The 17,360-nt window shown below is 40.4% G+C and overlaps 1 non-coding gene across 1 annotated transcript; it reads left to right on the forward strand.

Moving 5' to 3' along the window:
- Nucleotides 1–390: 390 nt before the first annotated feature.
- Trnaa-ugc (transfer RNA alanine (anticodon UGC)) lies at nucleotides 391–462 on the forward strand. The gene has a single exon. It is a non-coding gene; the product is annotated as a tRNA-Ala (tRNA).
- The last annotated feature ends 16,898 nt before the right edge of the window (nucleotides 463–17,360 follow it).

Genomic DNA, 17,360 nt, shown 5'->3' on the forward strand with positions numbered 1-17,360 from the left:
AGATCATGATTTTCATACAGACTACCTGATAAACTGGGAGGTGTGGGACAGAAGCAGGGAGAAAGAGAAGACCATTGAGATCAATGTATGGCTAGGAAGTATAGTTTTCTTGATGCTCTTTTAGCAGATGAAAAATTAGGATAGAGAGAGGTTAATTAACTTGCTTAAAACATCATCTTCTGTTCATAAGAGATATGTCCAAAATGGAATGCACGTCTGAGTTATGTACATGAAGTGGCACAGACCCTAAGTCATGTAAGCACATCATCAGGTGTTGAACTATTCACTAATCCTCAAGGGAGAGATTGTGCTTATCCTGCTTATTGAAGAAAGAGCAGACGTTGGGGAATCAATGAGGAAATTATTCCACAAAAACCAAGGGGTGGGCTAGGGATATAGCTCAGTTGGTAGAGTGCTTGCCTTGCATGCACAAGGCCCTGGGTTCAATCCCCAGCACCACCAAAAGAAAACAAACAAAAAACCAAGGGGAAGTGCTGGGGTTGTTGTGGCTCAGTGGTAGAGCACTTGCCTAGCATGTGTGAGGCACTGGGTTTGATCCCTAGCACCACAAAAAGAAAGAAACTTATTGTGTCTATCTACAACTAAAACAATCAAACAAACAAACAAACAAAAATGCAAGGGAGGCAAAATAATGGTGTTGTATAATAAAGGCCAAGGAGGCCCAGTCTCAATGAGATGGAATATTTTGCCTGGATCGAAATAATGTAAGTGACAGTCGAGTCTCTTCACAGAGATGTGGGGGATCAATAGATTCTTCCATTATGTATGTGCTACTCCAGGTTTGGTACTAAGGAGTTTTGCAGAGGCTTCCCTTGTGAAGCTCATGCCTATGGCTGAGTGATTAGAGTTTCATTGAGAGAGCAGCATGAGGTCAAACCATCAATATCTCACTAGAGAATCAGGGGGGCATTTAGTTTTTATCCAAACCTGGAGATCAAGTTCCTCACAGTTGGGAGATGAAAAAAACCATGATGTCTAGTTGAACTATGGCTAGCATCGAATATGACCAACCCAACAGATCTATGATTTGGGTAGAGGTTGGATGGGGAATTGGAATGCTCCTAAGCCCTCAGGAAGAAGTTCTGCTCTCTAAATTCTATAGTCATTTCCACTTAAAAATCATTGCTTTCTAGACCCAGCCTAAGTCATTTTCTGGAAGGAACTTTGTTTCAGTACTGATTGACTCTTTTTTTCTGGCCATCTTTGTTAACACTGTTACTATATTTCCTTCATTTTATTGTGTCTTCTTTTTCTTAACCAGTTTCTTCACTCTCCTCTGTCTTCTCTCTCTGGTTATACCTCTGTTCATGCCTCCTTTGGTTCCTTCTGGTAGAGAGCCAGTTCACCTCCTGTTTTCAGATACCCTCTTCCTGTTCTTTCTGCCAAGTGGCCTTCAGTCCTAGGAATGTGCCCCATCTCTCTCATAGATTTAACTACAAGGGCAAAAATCACTATAGCTTCCAAAAAAGAAGGGGCCCAGGTTCACCATGGGTTATTTTGTCCCTTCAGCTCTAGAAAACCAGCACCATTTACTTATTGGTATATTTCTGGACTGTGTCCCTGCGGTGCCAAAAGTAGAGAACACTTTAACCTTCTAGTCATTCCCATAACTCAACATAGTGTGAGTGTTGATATGGTTAATGACACACGACTCTAAACTATGGACCTTGGCATTTGAGAAAACAGCAGATGCAGGGATATCAGTCTCAAATTTTGAACCTTTTCCCTGAAGCAGGTTGTAAGGCTCTCATACAAGAGATGCCCTTCCTAAACCTAGAGGAAAGGAACATCCTTCTTTCTGAAGGCACAGATATACAGAGAGGATCTGAGCAAACAGGTATTGTTATGTGCCCCCACCACCCTGTTTGTTAGCATTAGATCATACCCTGTTAGTCTGAAATTGTAAGCAATTTCCCCAGGACTATTCGCTCTTCATCAATCCTAAGTATATGCAAGGCTTCCTGTCTTTTTGGGTCTTCATTTCTGGAGGCTCACATATATATATAATACTCACATTGAATAAATGAGTAAGTTTTTCTCTTGCCATTCTGTCTTGCTATAAGTTCTGAGATGAGTCTAAGGTAGAAAAAGATAATTCCTTTCACTGACAGTAGATATGCATATTTGTGTAATATGAATATATGGGCGTATCTAGGTGAATGTATATACACAGACGTGTCTCACCCTATGATGGGGATACATCCTGATAAATTCATCATAAGTAGAAAATACTGTAAGTAGAAAAAGCACTTAATACACTTAACCCCTACTGAACATCATAGCTTGGCTGCACCTACCTTAAATGTGCTCAGAGAACATTAGCCTATCATTGGACAAAATCACCTAACACAAGGCTTATTTTATCATGAAGCATTGAATAGCTTGTGCAATTTACTGAATACTGTACTGAAAATGAAAAACACAGTGGTTGACTAGGTATGGTTTCGTACCATGGTAAAGTCAAAGAATTGTAAAGAGAAATCATAAATTGGTGGCCATCTGTACATGTATACATTTTCAGATACTAGGTAAATGACACAAGGCAGACTGTGAAAAGATTAAGAGTATTCATTTTAATCTTTGTTAGTTTGCCAGTTACTAACTTCTGATTTGAAGTAAAGGATATAGTGTTCATAAGCCTTCCTTCTCATCTGAAAAATGGTGGTAATAATATATGCCTTGGGGAGTTTTGAAAAGATCAAAGTGGTTTTAAAGAAGGTTATCTTCAGCTTTAGCCCCTCTCTGACATTCTCCACCCACAAGCAAAAGATGTGAACTAGATTCTTTAGGAGTGGGGTGTGACATGTTCTATTAGAGGAAGTAATATAGTGTAGGACTAAGTTTCATCTCCCATTGTTAAAAGCAAAGTGAAGTAACACAGAACCTTAAACAGAATAAGGTGTGGATATGAAATTGTGGACAAAAGAAATATATTAAAAAGAAAAATGTAATTCAGTTTGTCATGAGTTTGTGTCTATGACAGCAGAAGTACTTACAAGGAGTCATCTAGACCCACAAACCCTTCCTCTTCTCTTTGCTGGTGAGAACATTAGGTGTTGTCTAGCTAGCACCTTGTCTTCCTGCCACATACTGTCAGGCAAGTGTGTAGACAAAGCTGAGATTGCAGAGTGGTCTCCTACAGGGTGGCTCACCATGAATGGAGCCATGTGCCAGTGGATTAGGCAGAACTACTCTTATTTCTGATGGAAAAAAAAAATGCTTCTTCATCTATCGTCTGATAGCTCTCCATATAAGATGCTAAGGCCAAAAGAGGCTCAGAGCTCAGATATCCTCTGCCCAGTTCCAGAGTCTGGCAGACGGGGAGGAGGGAATGAGGTGATTCACTGACCCAGCTCTCCTAGGAGCTTCTGTTGGAAAGCAATAAAAGATTCAGTGGTTCTCGAAGACTTAAGCCATCCTCCCTGGAAAACTGCTCCACTCAAAAATGTTTAATTAACATGTTCCCACCTTCCTAAAAATAAGAAAGAAAAATCGATAAACACTAAATGGTTACAATCCTTGGATCAAAGTGGTTTTAAATAAGGTTATCTTCAGCTTTAGCCCCTCTCTGACATTCTCCACCCACAAGCAAAAGATGTGAACTAGGTTCTTTAGGAGTGGGGTGTGACATGTTCTAAATGTGTCATCCAAGTACCTGCATGGGGCCCTGTGACAGTAATGGTCTTGTCTATTCCATGTGGAGGTTCATAGTTGGATTTGTGATGAATTGAAGTCATCACAAAGATTTGAAATGCACTTCCAAATCCTTCTTTTTATTACTAGGGCTGGGATAGGTTTGCCAAGCTTAGAAATTTGGGCTGAGGAGGGGCTATGAGATCAGTTAGCATAATTGATTGTCACACTCCAAGCCTTAGGGTCTTTGAGGGACTTATTCTGCCTGGAATGCTTTGACCCATATGGGCATGGCAGGCTTCCTTTGATCCTTAGGTGTCTTAACACACTGATCCCAAATCTCAGTGTTGCCCCACACTGCAGCATCTCGACCACCTTTCTTGCTTCATTTGTATTCCTTAGCACTGACCACTTCCTAGCTTGGTAGATATTTTACTGGTTGGCTTGTTTGTTTTCTGACCCTCTCAAGGATGTAAAAGGCATCAAGGCTCTAATGTATTCCAAGCTCCTGGAATAGTGCCTGGCACTTAGAAGGAGCTCAGTCAATATTTGTTGGAGGAGAGCCAGTGGTTAAGAGCCATTCTTTACAGAAACCCTAAGGCTCAGGTCCTACCTCCACCACTCATCAGCTCTTAATCTTTGATAATGCTTTCTTTTGCCTCTCTGTGCCTTGGTCTCTTCATCTGTAAAGTGGGGATGATGCTAACAGTTTGCTGTGATGAAGAGAAAGTGTATTGATATGTAAAGCATTTAGGACAGAGCTAAATGCATGGTGTGTGCTTTAAAAGTGTTTATGATGACTGTTGTTATTAACAATGATACCCGACAATTATTAGGTACTTACTATGTGCTGGGAACCATTTCATGAACATGTAAAGTGCTTATAATAATACTTGGCACGTATAAAGTGCATAATAAATATTAGCAACCATTTTATTTCTTTTAATACACAAAACCACACAGTGTGGTAGATGCTATTATTTTTATTCTGATTAAACTTGGCAAGGTTACTTAACTTTCTTCAATGCTGCCTGCTGGTAAGGCTTAAATCTACAGTCATTCCTTAGTACCCAGGAAAAATATGATGGTTATGGATCTGCTGATCTCAGTCTTATTCTCAAAGTCAGGATGGTCCTAGTCTTTTAAAATAAGTTTTTAATTTCAGTGACTATACGAGAAAACTCTGAGACTCCTTGGATCACAACCTCCCACTCAAGGTTCAAATTCAATCCAAACCTATACTCTCCTTTATAAAGATGAGTTATATACAATTTATCATGTGAGTCCAGTTGATTGAAATTGTTTAAATTGGTTCAGTACAGACACCATAAATCCAGAGCACAAAGCTTGAACCGACCTGGTTTGGGAACTGAGGCTGTGGCTTTTCCCTCAGGGCTTTCAGGATATTTGCTGCCCTATAAAACCAAATTTCTTTCTATTTCTTTCTGCAGTGACTGCTATGGACAGAGCCACACTGTCTACTTGCAGAGGCAAGACTGAAATAATACAGTGTAACCATGGCTAGGTAGTGGGAAAAAGAGGCCGCAAATCCCCACACCTTCTGAGGATCTTAGAGTCAAGATGAATTTGCAGAACTGAGAATGGAAGTGGGAAGCAATCAGCAAGTGAACAGGGGCAATCAGTTTTGATTGGCAGCACCACCTCCAGGGATGTTCCCAAACAGCAGTCACTACAGGGTTTTGGTTTCTTTTTGCTTCATGGCCCCAAATCCCCTCTTGCTCCAGCAAAGCCAGGTTGACACTGCCAAGAGACAGAACTACATTGAGGAGACAGAGCTGTGATTTTGTAGCCACCATTCCAGAACTTATTCCAGGAGGTCACTGAGGAAGAAATTGCAGAAAAGACTTTTACATGAAGATAAGCTAATGATCAAGCTTAGCCCTGCTTTTCCATCACAACAAACAAGTTAGGAACTGTTCAGATGGCGTGATTAGAGAAGCTGCCAGAGCTACTTCTGGAATCAGGGAAGATGAGACATAGAGGAGAAAGTCATTAATGGAGCATTGGATAGAAAAAAAAAAATCATGTAGCCCAATGGGGTTCTATCAATAGAAGGGATAAGAAGAAAACCTCAACCAAGCAGCAATTGCTGGGATGAGAAAAAGAGCTGAAGGAAGATATGACCTGAGAGAAAAGACTGGACATAGGAGGGAAAGGGGAAGGGAGAAGAGGACCTGCTAAATGATGGACATGGGCAACATTTCAAGTACCAGCCACAGACAGCAGCCTTAGCTCTTTTCATTGATGCCCCCATGTGTCAGGAACAAGACTGGCAGTATGACAATAAGAGCACCCCTGAGCAAAGTGGAGGCAGATCACATGTCTCTTTAGGAGTCCTCGAAAGATCTTCCTGCCTCCACATACACCCCATAGCCTATTTCCCCTTCCTTCCTTTTATTTTTGACATAAATATTCAAATTTAATGTCAGTCTTCTGAGGTAAAAGATCAAATTAGAGGGGTTTTTACTTGAATAGCAAATATTAAGAAAAATGATGTCTAATTGCCCTCTCTTCTCAGAACCTTTCTCAACTGTTTCAAGGGAGGATGCATGGAGAACAAAACCTCCAGGGCAGAAGAGGCCCCTTCTTCTGGGGAGACAGTAGGTACAACCTGGAGGCCTGGGTATGGGAGCAGGCAAGATATTTCTGTGGGTACTTCTGAACAAACAAGCCTAGGGAGAATAATTATAAATGTTCTGGGCTAAAGAGATGCCAGGCAGAGAGGCCCAGCAGTATGTGAGATGATGGCCAGGCCTTGGAAAAGAAACATGGCGGCCTCAAGTCCAGCTACAGAAAAGAGCAATCTCCAGTTCTCTCCTTACTTTGTTATTTCCTATTCTGGATCCTAACTTTCTCATGGGCCATTTCTGTTACCAGTCTCCTCTCTGCAAGGATGCAGTCTCAGGACTCCCGAACACGTTGTTTATTGTTTATTTGTTTTAAATGAGGGGGTGGTTAGCTATTCAGATAAATTTCTTGGTGCTTGATAATAAAATATTGATGAAAATTGGAACATATGGATTTTTCAGTCCTCTTTGCTTCATAAATATTCCTCCCAAATTGCATATGATAAAATTAAAAAAATAATATCTCATTAAGCAACACATGAGACATTCTTATGTCATATCTATTCTTTCTTTCTCCATTTGTTTCTTTTTCTTGAATTGAAGTGAGAAAATAAAAAGAGAATAGTTAAGGGAAGCAGGAAGAAACAGCAGCAAAGTGGGACAGAGGGACCATGATGGAAGCAAAGAGAGATGAGGAAGATGGAGGAGGAGGGGATAGGAGAGGTGGGGATGTCAGGCTGTGGTCAGTGTTCTGGAAAAGGCCTTAGTGAATTAAAAGGTTGAAAATCAGTCTTCTCGACAATGTTTTAAAATTAGAATTTGTTTTTCTTTTTAATAGAGAGGAGGGATACTATGAAGATGCAAGGAGTAAAACTAAAGATAAATGTGGTCTTACTCTTTAGATTAAGACCATTTTCTGTTTTTGGCAAATAAGATTCTTCTTTGAGAGAGAAGAAGATGTTGGAGTGGGAGGTTTATGCATTCTTTAAGCAGAGTAGAAAGAGAATCCCAGAATTAGAAAAAATAGAATAATCAGATTCTGTTTAACGCCTTTCCTTGCATCCGGGGGATTTCACATAAGCCACTTAAGCTCAAGTCTCAAGGGCTACAGTTGGTCCCATTTCTATTAAAATCTCGCCTAACAGGATAGCACAGCACTTTTTTTTTTTTTTTTTTAGTGAAAGAAGAAAAAAGCTGATGATAGTACTAGTCTAACTCTAAATGATACTAGTTCTTCTAATCACTCAATGATGCAGTATGTTTGCCATCTAATTTCATCCAAAACACCCTAAACTGAAAATAAAGTGCCATTTAATAGGCATGCAAAGATGTCATTTCATTTTGCTGAATGTTCTAGTAGCAACTACTAATTATTTCAATGTATTTTTTTTCCTGTAATTATTTGAAACAGACTATTCAGAGCTCCCCCATTAACTTCAAAAATATTTCGGTGTCCTACAGAAATTCAACAGTATAAATTTAAATAGCTTTTCCCCCTCCTTCCTTCAATGGGCTGGGAATACAGCTGGATGAGGTTGAGGAGGAAACACATCTTGTGCAAACAGAAACAACCGAGGAATAAGAAAGGAAGAATCTCACGCCTAAACCCTCTCCTTGCACTGCTGGGTGCCCGGCTCCTTTCTGGCTGCATTCAGTTGTCTTCTAGTTCTTATGGATAGGTTACAGAACTAATCCCCCAGACACTACTCATACTTTCTTCTGGATGGTGAGTGGCTGGCAGATACAGGGAGGAAAACTGGCTGAGGAAGGCAGTAGAGAGACATCCTGTCACTTTCCAAGCCCTGACTCCTACTGGTATCCCCTAAAATGACAAAGATGAACCAAACCTTCCTGTGACCACCCCTTGTTACCTGAAAAGGCTTTATAAAATGATGATCTTTCTAAGTAATGCTTACTATGCAAGCATGGTTTTTAATGAAGACCCATGAACTCAAACGAATACACTCATAACAGAAACCCAAATGCTATATTGCTAGGCTTGGCTAATCCTAGTAGGGATGTATTAGTCAGTTTTTCATCACTAAAACTAAACACTTGACATGGGATACCTATCAAATAAAGAGAGTTCTATTTTGGAGATTCAAGTCCAAGATTGAGTGGCCCCATTGGTTTGGGTCTCTGGCAAGATGAGCACACCATAGCAGGAGTGTGAGTTGGAACAAGCAACTCAGCACCAATTGGGAGGGAGGGAGCAAGGGAGGTAAGGAGGGAGGGAGGGAGGGAGGGAAGGAAGGGGAGAGAGAGGGAGAGAGAGAGAGAGAGAAAGAGAGAGAGAGAGAGAGAGAGAGAGAGAGAGAGAGAGAGAGAGAGAGAGAAGAGAGAAAGCATCCCCTAGTCCCATTGATACTGCTGGTTAGTTTATCAGTGATGAGTTCTGCTTCCTCAAATGTTAGAGTTTGAGCATTAGAGAATGACAGAGTCAAGCACAGAAATCAGGTTTTATTTAACAAACAGTAACACAGACTTCTAGCTGGTGTCCTAGTACCCCAAGAAGTGGGGATGTACTGTCCCTTTTATACATTTTAGATTTTCTTTGTTCTCCTGCCTTCTTCCTCCTAATCTCTCTCCTTTCTGTGTTTGTGACCAAGCCAAAGGGTGAGAAGCAGGTGGGCTGGAAGGGCCAAGGTGGAGTGAACCCATCAAGGCAGGAAGGGAGCAGCAGGCCAGGGGGCATTGATTAGCAGCTCCCAGACTGTTCAGAGGGTGCTTCTTTAACAACCTTCTGGGAGGGGCAGTATGGGCAGGTAATCTTGGTAACCAAAGGGCTCTGGAGGCATTAACATTCCAATCTTCCAGGGGCTGTCTCTCAAATTCCAGGATCCAAACCAGGCTCCATTTTCAAGATACAGATGGATTACTTATCTACACTGACTGCCTGTCTTTAATTCTTGCTTCACCTTCCAAGGACAGTGGCCCAAGAATCTCCTCCCTGGTCCTGTCTCTTAAGTTCCGCAGCACCTCCCAACACTGGCATCCTGAGGACTGAGTTTTTATATATGGACCTTGGTGAGACACTCCTTCAAACCACAGCAAGGGATTCAAATGCCTTTGAAAGGGAGGGCGATATTACATCCCTTCCCCATCATGTGGATTCCTCTTCCCTCTGCTGGCTATATCAGAGCCACCAGTTTAGCAAGAACACAGGAATCGGAGGAAAAAGAACTTTGGTGCTTAGGAAGAGGGGTGCAACATGAATTGCATCCTGGGAAGAGCAGAATGGGGAGAATCTCATTAATGGTGTTATTTCTGTATTGGTCCATCTTGAGCATACACCATAAGAGCAGGTGTTTTTCTCTACAGCAGGAGGAAGAGATGAAGACAGCAGGTTAACTCCCACACGTATTTTTGTTATGAATGTATTTATTGCTCATGAGGCCGAAGGTCTTCATTAAAGACTTCATTACACATCATTATTAGTACTTAAAGGGTTTGCCATTTTACAAAGTCCTTTTACCTATACTCACACACGTGAGAATAACTAATGGGTGCAGGAGTAGGGCAGACCAGCCACCTTGCCAGTCACTGCTATATGGAACAACATATGGAGATCTTGCTGGAGTTTGTCTTTTTGATCACCTCCTCCCTGTCCCAACCCCTCCTCCCTGTCCTGGCCTCCACCTCTTTTGCTCTGAGAGAGCTCATCTTTAATAAATCACTTACATGTGACAAAAAAATCCCCACATAACTTGTTTCTACATATCATGCTGCCAAATATCTAGCTGTGTGACAGAGATCAAGAAATTGGAGATCAAAGCAGTGGTACAAGTTAAAACATAATCCTTTTTTTTCCCTAGTTTTTTCACTTTTCACTTTTATGTATACATAATCCATCTCCCCATTTCATCTCTTCTTAAGAATTTCTAAAAGGAAATCTCAATTAGGCCCAAATTAGTCAAATAATATTTACTTGAGAATAAAAGAGCTGTCCAAGGAATGAACAATTGATGAAGGAAGATGTTCAAGTAAAGGTAAGCTCTTCTACCTGGGCCATTCGGAAAGCCCAACGTCAAGCACTGGGTATCATTTTTGACTCCTAGTACTTATAACAGGCTCAGGAGGGCTGAAAAGCTGTGGGAGACCTCTCTGCTGACCCTTTTGGGTGAGTACTGCTAAGAACCAAGGGAGATGAGTCCTCCAAGGCTGTCATCTTTTGCTCACCTCTCTCTCTTGTTTACTGACTGAGGGAATTGATAGGTAAAACATGACTTTCATAAATAACTTAATGGTCCAAATCTTGGCATGTCTATGAATCCTTTGATCTTCCTAGTACTCATATATGTCATTTAATGAATGAGAAAATGGATTTGGAGATGGAATGAAAAGTTACAGAAGCTCTTGAGTAGCTAAGTGGGTGAATCTTTTTGTTTTGACTGCCTATCATCCTCTCCACTTTTGATCAATATTTAGGTGATAGAGACCTATATAGAGTACATCACAGTCCTCTTGCTGTTAACAGTCCTCCTTCTGTAACATTGACTATTTTTTAAATGACTCCTTAATTTTCCCTAACCATCATCAAAACCAAATATATGGAAATCAGTCTTGATTCTTCTTTCTCCATACTGCCCATTCTATTTTGGGGGGAGGGGGAAGGTGGGGTGCCAGGGATTGAATTCAGCAGCACGAGACCACTGAGCCACATCCCTAGCCCTATTTTGTATTTTATTAGAGACAAGGACAAGGTCTCACTGAGTTATTTGGTATCTTACTTTTGCTGAGGCTGGCTTTGAACTCATGATCCTCCTGCCTCAGCCTCCCAACTGGCTGGGATTATAGGCTTGTGCCATGGCATCTGGCTCCTTATTACCCATTCTTGAGTCATTTGCAGTCCATATACCTCTTCTCCTTCCCAGTTTGCTGAGCATGCATCTTCTGCTTGCACTCCTGTCTGTGTGTCATCTGGTTTGTTGCCTTAAATCTATTCTCTACATAGAGCAATCTCTGTTAATTCAGAATTTTCCCAGCTCAATTTCTGCTAAAAACTCTTCAGTGGCTTCCATATCATTCATCATAATGTGATCGGGAATCTGGGCCCCAGAACATTCATTCCTTTGCCTTGTGACAGTCCCTGGAGGATGGATAAGTCAGCACAGCCTTAGGATTCGGAGATGCACAGTTTGAAAGTAACTGACATATGGAATAGAAGATCTTACCATGACAGTGAATGAAGGTCCTTCAAGTCCTGGCCTTGGTTTATTATTCCAATCTGATGCCTCGAAACACTGAGAAAATAATAAACATAATTTTCTATATTTGTTTTATGGTAAGATAACCAAGCCACGCCATGATTAAATAGCATGTTTTCAGAAGACACAACAAACACATATGTGAGAAGCATGAGCCCAAAGTCTATACTCCTCATATCAGCATACCAATGTCTGATGCCTCCCTTGAAGAATATCCCTGAATAGTCTAGTCTGCATGCTGTTTAGAAAGAGAGAAAATAGAATATTTAATCCTGGCCCTCAGAGAATCCAAATAGAAACACTTAAGTACCCTTAAATGCACTCAAATAAAAAGTGCAATTAATACAGCTCTAAGAAGGATGGGTTCCCGATCTATAAAATATTGACCTGACATGGGTGTGAGCACTAAATAAGATAATGCATATGGAAAACCTCTGTGTTCCTGAAAGCAAAGAGCAGCACAGATAACAAAAATGAGTTATCCATCCAGGTGGGAGTAGAGGAGTATCAAGGAATACCTGTGCCACTTAAAGGGGCAGCATATATTCAGTTCCAACAGACAGTTGCCTGATATTTAAAGAGTAGGTACCCAGGGTCACTAACACTCTTAATTTTTCAAAAGAAATCTTCTGATTTTTATGTGTTGGGTTGCTTATTTTATTACTGTGTGGGTCAGTCAAACCCAGGAATCTGGGAGAGAGGTTTGGCTTTGTGGATGGCAGTTTACAACCTCTTCCCTGTAAAAGATTTGGGGAAGCCTGATATTGCTGTTAGAGCTGCCTGGAACCTCCAGAAGCAAAACACCTAAGGGCAAAGGAATTTGAAGTCAGACGCCAAATCCTCTGAAGATGGTGCAATTTTAGCAGTGCCCAGAAGAAGCAGAATAACGATTGTCTGTAGACAGGAAGCAAACATGATAGGTGAGAATCATCAAGCAGGCAGAAAATTAGAAGCTTCTGAATCAATCTACCCTTTACAGTCAAAGGACTCAATCAAGGCAGAAAACAATAAAGGGGAAAACAGAATCAATGAGCTCCAAATGGTTTGTTTTGAACCCTAGCTTTAAAAGGGAGCCACATAAAATGCTGCTGATATCTTCCCTAGACACTGAAGTCTATGAATTTCCTGAAAAAGGTAGAGGAAAGCACAACAAAACACTGTCCTTTTGCTTTATCTTCATGGAAGACTCAAATTGAATCCTGTTGCTCAACTGCTTGGAACTTCTTATGACTTCCCATACTATGTCCTGGGAGAAAATAGTTAAACTCAAAAATATCAGCAGATAACCAAAACTACAAAAATATTTTGGAAGGATAGAATAAAAATAGACTTTAAAAAAAAAGTCACAAGAGGTTTTTTTTTTTTTTTTGTCCAACTCTCTTTAACCCACTGATCTTATGTCAATTCTGCCTTTCTTATTACTCAGACCAGAATGCCTAGAGTGGATGCTGAAACTTTTCCCTTTCACACCCCCTCATATAAACTGTCAGGAAGTCCTGTAGATTTTACCTCTCACTTACGTTCACAATCCAACCACTCCACCATCTCCCTGCGCATATCCCCACTTAAGTCAATATCATCTCTCACCTGGATTATTGCAATAGCCTCTGCTAATTCTCCTGCTCCTTTCCTGTCCTCTATATCAATAAGAATAGGTTGCATTATGCCTCAGAAACAACACCAATCTCTCAATGGCTTAACCAACAAAGTTATTTCTCGCTCACTCTCACATTTGACATAGGTTGGCAGTGTCACCTTAGTCTCCATCAATACAGACTGACAAAGCAGCCCCCAGTTACATGGTAGAAGCAAAATTGTCCATAGGGCCTTAAGGCTTCTGCACAGGAGTGACACATATCACTCTGCTCACATTATTGGTCAAGCCAGTCATATGGCTATGCACAACTTCGAGGGAACAGGAAAGTACAATCCAGCCATGTCCCAGGAGAATGAGAACACAGCACTAATGACTGTCTCACCTCCAAAAATCTATTCTTGATTCAGTAGATCAAGTAATTAAAAAAAAAATAGCTAGATGTTGTCACTCTTCTGTTCTCCTTTTCTCTCAGAGTCAAAGCCAGAGTTGCTGTGATTACCACAAGGTGCCGCACAATCTGATGTCCCATCACTTCTCTGATCCCATGTGTTCTGCTCCCCATTATTTTGCTCACTCCATTCCAGTGCTACTGACATCCTTCCTGTTGTTCAAACAAGCCAGGCACATTCCCATTTTTGATTTCTGCACAGGTTATTCTTTAAAACACCCTTTCCCAGATATCTGCATGGCTCCCTCACCTCCTTCAAGCTATTGCTCAAATGTCCTCTTATTTAAAATTGCCTCTACATGTCTCTGTGACTGACAAGAAAATCCACAGCTTCCTGGCTGTATTCTTTTGAGAAATTTGCTTAATGTCTCAAAACTTCAATACCCTTTCTTGTAAGATTAGAATGATAGTACTCACCTTGCTAGGTTACTGTGGACATTAAATGAGAAAATAAACACATGGTTCTGCAATTTTAACTGTCAATCAACATAAGACAGATCCCTCTTGTTCATTCTCAAGCATAAAATAGCACAATGGCCATTTAATCATCCTTGCAGAACTGCATAATTTGGAGGATTGAAGGACTAAGTCCTTCTCAAAGTAGCTTCTTATTTTTGTTGATGCTCACCAAAACAAAACTGAGCAAAGTAAAAATTAAACAAACTGCAAACAAAACCCCAGAATTCTATGGCCAGATAACTTTTGGGGAAAAGTTTATCCTTTGCATAGTCAGTCACCTGTTGGAGATTCAGAACTTACATTAGCATATTAAAAGCCCTGAGAATTCTTGCAGTATAAAAACCTGTTCAACTGTATTTAACCCAGCATCCCCCAAACTTAATTGACCACAGCTTTTTTTGTCCCCCTCCACACTCATGCTTACTAACATCCTGTAGAACTAATGTTCTGTTGAATACAACTTGGGAAATGCTGATGTTGTCTAAATCTTGCATTTAATTGAAGACTAAATTGTAGATCCGAGAGGTTAAGTGCCCATCCCATTGTTCACCAGAGGCAGGGTGACACTGGAATCTGATTGGCATCATCCCGTGTCAGGTTCCCCCTTTCTCACCCACTTCATGATGAATAAAGTCACCACACATGGGAAAAGAAAACTGTTCTTTCCCCACATTTACCAACATTGTCAGATTCCCACCGTCCTCCCAGGCTCAGCACTCAGAGTTTTCTCAGCCTGTTTTCACTCTCTTATCTTGTTCTTCAGAAAAGAACTGTTTCTCTTTTACCCTTGAGCTCCTCCATCCAGTTTGGATTTCAAGGTGCAGAAAAAAAAAACTTGGAGAAGGAATGTCTAGACAGAACTGTTAGTTATTATTTATCTGTGCCTACGTGTCTTACTTGACTCTATGTCTAAATGAGGGGGAAAATTGCTCTATAAATAACAGCAATAATCACCCATGGCTTTACCATGCTGGAGAGCTCACAGACTGAAGGTTGCAGACAAACTTTCTGCCATTCTCCAGACCCCCTTTCTGCCCTCAAAGCTTCCTGTACCGTGAGCAACCCACCACGTGCTTGTGCCTTTTTTTAAAAAATCATTTTCTCATATTCTGTGCACAATGTGACAAGCAAAGCTTTTCTGATGATGAAAGTTTTCAGATGCAATGGATGGGCTGGATTCAGAAGTTGGACATATACTGTAGGTGAACACAGCTCCTGGCCTAGACATATAACATCTCTCCCCCAGTGTGCCCACAGTTTAAAAGAACAATGTATAGGAGCTACCTCTGGAGGGATATCTAGAGCTATGTTGTTATTTATAGAAATCAAGAGCATATATTTCAGTAGTGTACATTATTCTCAGACAATGTGATACTAGGTACACAATAATGTCTTTGATGGACACATTGTGCACCCTTTCTTCTCTAATCTTTATGTGATCCTAGTTCTTTTTTTTAAATATTTATTTTTTTTAGGTGTAGATGGACACAACACAATGCCTTTATTTTTGTGTGGTGCTGAGGATCTAACCCAAGCCCCACCCGTGCTAGGCACGTGCTCTACCGCTGAGCCACAATCCCAGCCCGTGATCCTAGTTCTTAATAGTTTATTCTTAATAGCTCAAGGATACAAGGAGATTGGCAGGAATGATATGACATCCCTTATTTGTGGGTTAGGGGATTGAAGCCCAGACTAGACATCAGAAATTTGAGGAGCCTGGATTTGAACATTCATTTTTTTAACTCTTAGCCCTAGTTTTGTCTTTACAACTGTGACTTGTGAGCTAGGAGAAGCTTCTTTAAGTACTCCTGCTTTTTTAGCCTTATGTCTGAATGGGCTGCCTGCCTGGTGACTCGGAAATCACTCATGGTAGAAGCCAATGTCAAAGGCCAGACCTTGCTTTCCAGTGAGAAGCATGTTGCCACCCTGGCAATCCACAGCTCAGCAGGCAGACTTTTCTCAACTACGACCTCAGCTTGGCTAAAATTAGTGAATGGAAGATTGTATATAATCACACTGCCAGTATAATATGTCTTCTGTATAATACCTTTGCATGACTTAGTCAAAACAAAGGATATTTACAAATAGTAAAATATCCAATTTCTTCCTAAAAAATAGTTTTAATTTATTAAATTTTTATAATTATATTAGTTATAAAAGCACACGTTTATTTTAAACAATCTTGAGATGAGAGAAACATATGGGGGAAAGAATGCAAACATCACCCTATTTCCTACTCCCAAAAGTGACCAACATTGATGTTTTGGTGGGCTTACTCCAGACAGTCTGTGCTCAGTCCTCTCATGAGCTTGTGCAGGAAAAAGCTGGTCCCTCTAGCTCTGCTTTCTGAGCTGGCTGCTTCAGTGCCATCCCTAAACAAGAACAAATTTAATCAATTCTGAGAGGTAGCAATGGAGAAAGAAGAAAATCCTGTCTGGTGTGGCTTTTAAGCATTGGTTCTTAACTTTTATGTGATCACAGACCTCTGAGATTTTGATGAAAGCCACAGAAATAGAGAAAAAAAGATCTACCTAAATACATAGAATATTTTACATATAACTTAAAGGAATTCATTAACTCCCCCTGAAATACATCTATAACTTCCTTGAAGTCTTCAGGTTAGAAAAACAAAAACAAAAAACAAAGCAAAAAAAAAAAAAAAAAAAGGAAGTGTTCATAACACTTACTACAACCCATATTTTTGTATTTATTTGTAGACTTATTGAATGTTTCTCTCCCCTGCTAGATTGTGAGTTTCACAATAGCAGAGACACTTATTTTATTCAAGGATGTGCCCCATGCCTTGAAAGTAATATATCTCAATTACTGGTGAAATGAATTAACAAATGAATAAATGGATGAGGGCAAGTCAGGGGAGGATTAGCCAGGATGATGTTTGAAAATCCTTTTTAAATATAGATATAGAAAAGATGATAGAGTTGATGGCCATTCTATCATTCATTATTTGGCATTTATTATTTTGTGGTAAAGAAGTTACGTACATTGTAGGGAAAGGACAGCGATGGCCCAGCACTTTGAAATTTGTGCCCAATGCTTTAGTCACAGGAGGGTCTTCTTATCCACTAGGTAGAAGTCATATAAATCTGATCAATGATGAGAAGGCATAACCTTGCATTGCCCACCATTTGTTCTCCTTTCCATTATATTGTTCCCAAATTTCTACTTTTCCCGAACTGAGAACCAGCATGCTTAGGATCCAGTATCTTTCTTCCTCATTGCCTGGGAGATCATATCATATTGTCTACATTCATAGAATCCTTTATCAAGTCCATTTCAGAAGAAAACAATTCTCTTTGCCCCAAATCATTTGTGCTACTCATTGCAAGATTTGCCTCTAAAATGGTCTTTTGGCTGCATTTCATAGGACTCTTTCTTGAAAGATTCAG

This window comes from Ictidomys tridecemlineatus, chromosome 4 (genome assembly GCF_052094955.1).
Source record: "Ictidomys tridecemlineatus isolate mIctTri1 chromosome 4, mIctTri1.hap1, whole genome shotgun sequence".
NCBI lineage: Eukaryota > Metazoa > Chordata > Mammalia > Rodentia > Sciuridae > Ictidomys > Ictidomys tridecemlineatus.